Genomic DNA, 7,292 nt, shown 5'->3' with positions numbered 1-7,292 from the left:
AGCCCACCCAGATGCTGCAATAGTTTCCTAAAATCAGAGAGTTCCCCATGGAGACTTTAGCTATGGATGATGTCACTGGTGCAGAGTAAGAATTCCTCCAACACAAAAACTCTGCTTCCTAGTATTCTGGGCCTGTCTGCCCACCAAATAGAGGTAACTGGGGGAGAATAACCCAGGAACATTCATAAGTATTTGTTGCAAAACAGAATGATGTGATGGTCAGCCTCCCAAGAGCATCCTTCAGCAGGACAGGCTTGTGTTGGAGGTCATTTCTGAAAAGTACTAGAGAAAATAGAGCCTTTATCCTATTACCCACTTGGGCATCCTCAAAGGTAAAATTTAAAGACCTCAGGGCAGGCGTGAGGTATGTAAGGATACAAAAAACAACAAGAGTCAAGTGTGTGTGTATAACATGCATGTAAATATTGTCACTAGGTATGTTTTTTATAGGTAGCCAAAGCTTATAATTTTAAATGCCAGAACTAAAACCATTTTTTTCCTGGGTCTCAATCACCATTCTGAAACTATAACTATCACCTCTTCCCAAATCCATATTACCTGTTAAAAACAGGTAATTATTTACTTTGAGGTCAAACATCACACTAGAAATGTTACGATCCCGAAGAGCTCAATTTGTCACTGAAATTAGCCATATTTTAGGAATATAATGTGTGTTTTCTCTATCTTCCCCCATTAACTCCTAAAGTAGCAAGTTGACATCCAAAAACCATTTTTAAAGGACTAGTCAATAGCCTTTCATTATAAAAAATACTCTAACACAGAATAAAACCTGTTTAAAAACTTTTTAAAAATCCAAGCTTCCTTGGGGCACTGGGTGGCTCAGTTGGTTAAGTGTCCAACTCTTGATTTCAGCTCAGGTCATGATCTCGGGGTTGTGAGAGCCAGCCCTGTGTTGAGTTTCATGCTGGGCGTTGGGCCTGCTTAACACTGTCTCTCTCCCTCCACTCCCCCACTGCCTAAAAAAAATAATAAAATAAAAACCAAAGCTTCCTTGTCTTATAATAGTATTTATATTTTAACATTCACCACTAATGAGAAGACAGGGGATATAAAACTTATGGGCATTCTTAAAATACCTGAGCTTGTAAACTTTAATTCTTACTTTAGGTATTAATGAAAATAAAAGCAAAAACCATTAAGATTTGTGCTTTTGGTAAAATCAAGGCACTTTAGAGCCCTGCTTATGCTTTAATGTTTGTCCTTTCCCCTAATTCCATTAGCACAATACCCCTCCTTCTAAGTAGAACTTTATGATTGTTTTAAAGTTACAATACCAATATTCAAATACAAAAAATTGAGGATCTCATGAATGATTTTAACATATCTGTGAATTTATTCAACAGTTAACTTTTCAGTTATCTTGTTTTAATACCTTGATCATGCATAATACGTTATACACATTTTTTCATCAAAAAGTTTTGGTGTTTATAACTTTGGTTGTCTGGCCATCGCATTCTGCTCTAACTTGCAGCATAAATTCTGGGTGAGTTATATAAATTCTTGAGTCTTAACCTCTCTGTCAACCTCCTTTCAGTATATGCAAGTATCTGAATGCATGCGTATATTTCTGTGGGGAGGATTCACAGCATCCAGTGGCTTCTTAAAGGAGCATACAATACAAAAGGGGGAACAATTTTAAAAATCACGGAGGTATTTTTTTAAGGCCTTGTAATAAATGCTATTGGTGCCTGCCCAGGTCCCCTTTACAGGCTGGTCCACTCACCTGTGAGCTGCTGTCATGTCAATAGAACTCAAGATGCCTTCTTCCCTAAAGGAAAATCCTCAGGGAAATGGGAGCCACCTTGCCTGGGAGGCTGTCTAAACTACTACCCCAAATCCCTGACCCAAGGCAGGGGAGACCTCAACCAATGACTAATTGGCATGTGGTAGACAGGCAAACCTCAGGGTAGGATCAATTCTCTGGTGCAATTTGAGCAAGCCTTATCTTCTTTCCCTCTTTCTTCTCCTCAAAGTTCTCATTAAAAATCATTTGAATAGAAATCCCTGCCACAGGCTCTGCTTCCAGGGAAACAGAGTAAGACTGGCATCTTTGAGTTCTAAGGGTGCAGACTCTAAGGATGGATTTCGATAGTTCCCTCATTCATTCTGGATTATTCTGCAGCTAGATAACAGTGAGGATACTATCACTGATGGTAGGTGGAGTTTGATGGTCCCTAGCATATGCAGTAGAATAACTGCTAAGACATTACTTAGTTCACCATGGTGAAGTGGGATGGGATATACCTGAAAAGGGATCTATTACCTGGTTCAATGTCCAGTGGGTTGAGCAATGTGGGGAGAGAACTGTAAAGACTGACATTGGGTCACTCTAAGTGTGATCAATGCTTGAGAGATGACAAAACATTTCTATTAATTAACACTATAAAGCAAAGAGTGAGGACCAGCGGGCCTCCTTGGCAACATTGAAATTCACAGAAGATTGAATTCTCCACCCTGGCAAGTGTTTTACATCAAAGTCAGTGCCCTGATAGGAGTGTGACTGTGAGACATGGGAAGCAGGTATTTGGGTAGATGTACATGAGAATCTTTGAGAAACTTGAACTCCTGGATTCCCTTAAATGCTCTGAATCTGCAGGATTGGCTTACTCTTTGTGTTTGAAGATAAAGGCCCACTTGCTTGAAGACGATGCAGAAACTTCAATGGAGGCAGGTGCCTTATAGAACGCCTACCCTTCTGAGCGTCTGCCCTGTGTTTTATACTGGCCACCAGAAAATAAGATCTCAGCATATCCTAAGTGGGCAAGTGCTAGGTATGTTCAAAAGAGCAGAGAAATTACGTGCCAAAAGTGCTGCAGCTCCTAGACAACATATACCACCCCAAAACAGGAGATGCCGGAGAATGAATCCCAATGTTGAATCACGAGGGGAGGATGATCAACTGGCTAGGAGACAGTTTGATGACATGGGAGCACTCCTCTGTGATAAGGATTTAAACCCTTTGCAATAGAGGTAAGTGAGGATTCTAATACATTTCTGGAATGACAGGCATGTACAGATGTTGGAGCTGGGGTGGCCAACTGTAGAGGAAGGAATCAAAAGGCTTAGAGAAGTGGGAACGCTTGAATGGTTCCATTATTTTTTAAAAATGGAAAAGCCATCAACTGAACATATCCTTTGGGAGGGCCCACATCAGAAGCAGGATCAGAAGCAGTGTGCGTTCACAGGAGACAGAGAACAGAATATATATGTGGTCTTGTCTCAGGGCTATGTTAATTCTCTTGTTCTCTGTTCTAATGTAGTTTGAAGGGACCTTAATCATCTGATCATTCTGCTAAATTTCACATTAATCCACTATATCGATGATAATGTTAATTAGATCTGATAAACATGAAGCAAGCATGTTAAGATTCATATGCTCCAAAGGGTGAGAGATATACTACACCAAGATTCAGAGGCCTCCCACATTTGCAAAATTTTTAGGGATCTCTCTCATCTTCTGACTCAGGATAAAGCAAAGGAATGGCTTAAGGTGCAACTGATTTACCAGCTTGAGAATCACACCAAGTCAGGATGACATACTGTCCTCAGAATGCAGTTTCTATCCTCAATCAATGGCAGTCGTACTCTGTTTCAAAGGGGAAAACCACTTTATTGATACTATAAAAATCTAATAGAAACAGAAAGAAAAAAGGGAAATCTGCTCATAGATGAGGGCAATAGTAAGCATTGAAGGAGAATAAGCCAGAGTTACGTCAAATCATCAAAGTTACATCAAAGTGTACTTAAAGAATCCAATCTCATCAGCTGGGGAAGCCCCGTGGAGACAGCGGGGCTGGAGTCCTGATTCAGAGGCCTGGGGCGGGGGTGGGGGGGGGGAGTGTCCTCCCCTCAGGTGAGACTTCCATCTGACCATCCCCATAAGGGCGTATTTATAGGGCAAGTGAAGGGGTCTGAAGTTAAACATTTGTTTGCTTACATGCAGTTTGGAGCGAGCTGCGTTTCTCTGTTATCATGTCTTTACAACTTCAAGGAGCCTGGGCTAGGTGTGTTTGCGTTCCCCCCCTCCCTGGATTCCATTCTAGGGGGCCAGGCCAGGCGGAAGCCGGAGGGGATGCAAAGCAAAATTTATAGATCTAGGTGTCCAGACCAGAAGGGCAAATTCTGACCTGGAAGCCAGCTTATGTCAACCAATGAGGCTCCCACGGTCACATATGCAGCACAACTCTCACAAACAACATTCTTTAGCCTGCCTGCATACCTGAAGTTTGGGGTGGTCAGTTATGCAGGACACATCCCAGAAACCTCTACCCATACAATACGGTGTTATTTTCCTCTGCCCTATTCTGCTTCTTGTACTCATCTTTTATCTGAGCTCACTCTGTGAATAAATCACTTGAACAGAAATCCCTGTCTCAGGCTCTGCTTTCAGGGCAATGAAACTATGCAGTCATTATGTAGTTCCAGCACGACAGGAATCTATGATTGTAGCAGGTGGAGGGAACGCAGAGTTCAGATTAGGTATGCCAGAGATACGGAGGAAGAGTGGATGAGTGAGGTTTGGTGGCTACAGTCTAGATCAATGCATCTCAAGTTTCAGTGAGTGAATAGGTCACTTGGAGATTTTTTTAAAATGCAGATTTTCACTTTGCATTTCTCAGAAGTTCCCAGATGACACTTTTATTGTTGATATACAGACCATAGTTCCAGCAGTAAGGCTCTACACTGGAGTGGTGCAATAAAAATATATGACCTGGGACGCCTGGGTAGCTCAGTCAGTTAAACGTCTGCTTTCAGCTCAGGTCATGATCCCAGGGTCCTGGGATCCAGCCCCACATCGGGCTCCTTGCTCAGCGGGGAGCCTGCTTCTCCTTCTCCCCACTGCTCGTGTGTGCTAATAAATAAATTCTTTAAAACAAATAAGTAAAATAAATAAAAATGAAAGACCTATGTGCAATTTATATTTTTTTCTAGCAGCCACATTAATAGATGAAATTAATTTTATATTTTAATTAACTCAATATATCTAAAATACTATCATTTCACCAATCAATATGAAAAGTATTAATAGAATATTTTATATATTTTTGTACTAAGTCTTCAAACTTCAGTTTGTGTTTTATACTTGTAGAACATCTCAGTTCAGATGCTAAATTTTCATTGGAAATATGTATATATTTGCATTCCATATCATCTTCAGTCAAAAGTAGATTCATGTAACTCAAGTTATTCAAAACATACTTAAAAGTTTCCTAATAACTGAATCAAGTATGAGCTTTTAAATGTAGTTTAATTAAAAGGGAATACAATTTAAAATTCGTTCCTCAGTCACACTAGCCACATTTCAAATGCTCAATAGCTACCATATTAAGCTGAGTAACTAACTCAGACAAAATAGACCAGAAGGATGCTGAATGGAACGTGAGGACAGAGGAACTCGGAAAAGGACTTGAAGAGAATGAAAACAGAGGGTTGGCGGAACTATGGTATCCTTTTTTTTCCTACCTCGAGGAATGAGGATTTATCAGGGGGTAAATGACAAGAGTCTGAGTGGATAATGGGAAAAATCCCTGTATTTTTCTGGCCATTTGTGGCTACAATTATTTTAACTTGTTTTGATAGGGCAGAAGCACCAGTATCTGGTTTTCTTCTGCAGCAACATGGACCCAAGACTTGCTATTATTGTTTTTACTTAACAAAATATTAGATGTCAAACATTTCAATGTTTAAAATAAACTTGGCCCTCAGGGAAGAGGTGCCACCCATGATGGGATGTGCACAATTCCCCATCTGTCTTTTTAGAGATAGGTACCTTTTGACTCTAGACTCTGGCTACGAAGATAAATTGGCTTGTATTTGAGATGGTTACCTCTTTGTGCCCACTATCAACAGGTTTGGGTGACTTTATTGTGATACTTTGCCTAATTCTCTGGCACCTGATTTGGTCCCCTATCGACCCAGCCATTCATTCCATAGACCCCCAGTGTGGGTCTCATTCCTCTAGAAAAGTTCTGTCTTCCTACCTCTCTCCTTACTTCTTGGTGGGGACACAGTCGGAACCAGCTCTCTTACCTCACTCTCTTCAGCTCAGACTCTCAGTGTGAGCTGGGTCTAATTTTCTGCTGTCCCTTCTGAATTGCTGACCCAACATGGTGGCTACCTATTGAGTTGGTGAAGCTTTGCTGCCCCCTTCTGGTTTCAAGCCACAATAAATATTGGCTTCATGAATTCTCGAATTGTACTTTAATTATATGCTTTCCCAACTGCTAGTGTATAATGAAAAGCTGCATAAAAATTTTTCACTGTAGTGAATAAAATAGACAAAAATCTATGCCCTCATAGAGTAGTCAGGGGGAGACTGACAAGAAATACATAAACAAAGTATGTGGGAAATCAGGAGTTTTACAAAAATAAATAAAGCCGAGAAGGGAGATAGGGAGTGAGCGAGGCATTTAGATAAGGCCAAGGAGGTTCTCCTTGAGACCTAAGGGACATGAGGGAAGTAGTGAAGAACAAAAAAACAGCGAGGCGGAAAGCTGTTTGGTATGTTTGAATAACATTAAGGAAGATGGTGGGAATAGCCAAACTGTGGAAAGAGCCAAGATGTCCATCAACAGATGAATGGATAAAGAAGATGTGGTATATATATATACAATGGAATATTATGCAGCCATCAAAAGGAATGAGATCTTGCCATTTGCAACGACGTGGATGGAACTGGAGGGTATTATGTTGAGTGAAATAAGTCAAACAGAGAAAGACATGTATCATATGATCTCACTGATATGAGGAATTCTTAATCTCAGGAAACAAACTGAGGGTTGCTGGAGTGGGGGGTGGGGTGGGAAGGATGGGGTGACTGGGTGATAGACACTGGGGAGGGTATGTGCTCTGGTAAGCGCTGTGAATTGTGCAAGACTGTTGAATCTCAGATCTGTACCTCTGAAACAAATAATGCAATATATGTTAAGAAAAAAAAAGAAGAAGAAGAAGGTAGCGGGAGGGGAAGAATGAAGCGGGGAAAATCGGAGGGGTAGACGAACCATGAGAGACGATGGACTCTGAAAAACAAACAGGGTTCTAGAGGGGAGGGGGGTGGGAGGATGGGTTAGCCTGGTGGTGGGTATTGAGGAGGGCACATTCTGCATGGAGCACTGGGTGTTATGCACAAACAATGAATCATGGAACACTTCATCTAAAACTAATGATGTAATGTATGGGGATTAACATAAGAATGAAAAAAAAAAAGGAAGATGGTGGGGCTGAAGCATTAGAGCAGAGTGAATGATGGAGAGTAGAAGGACATAGTTCAG

The sequence above is a fragment of the Neomonachus schauinslandi genome, chromosome 7, assembly GCF_002201575.2.
Source record: "Neomonachus schauinslandi chromosome 7, ASM220157v2, whole genome shotgun sequence".
NCBI classification, from domain to species: Eukaryota; Metazoa; Chordata; class Mammalia; order Carnivora; family Phocidae; genus Neomonachus; species Neomonachus schauinslandi.
The sequence above is the reverse complement of the archived record's forward strand: the minus strand, read 5'-3'. Positions refer to the sequence as shown.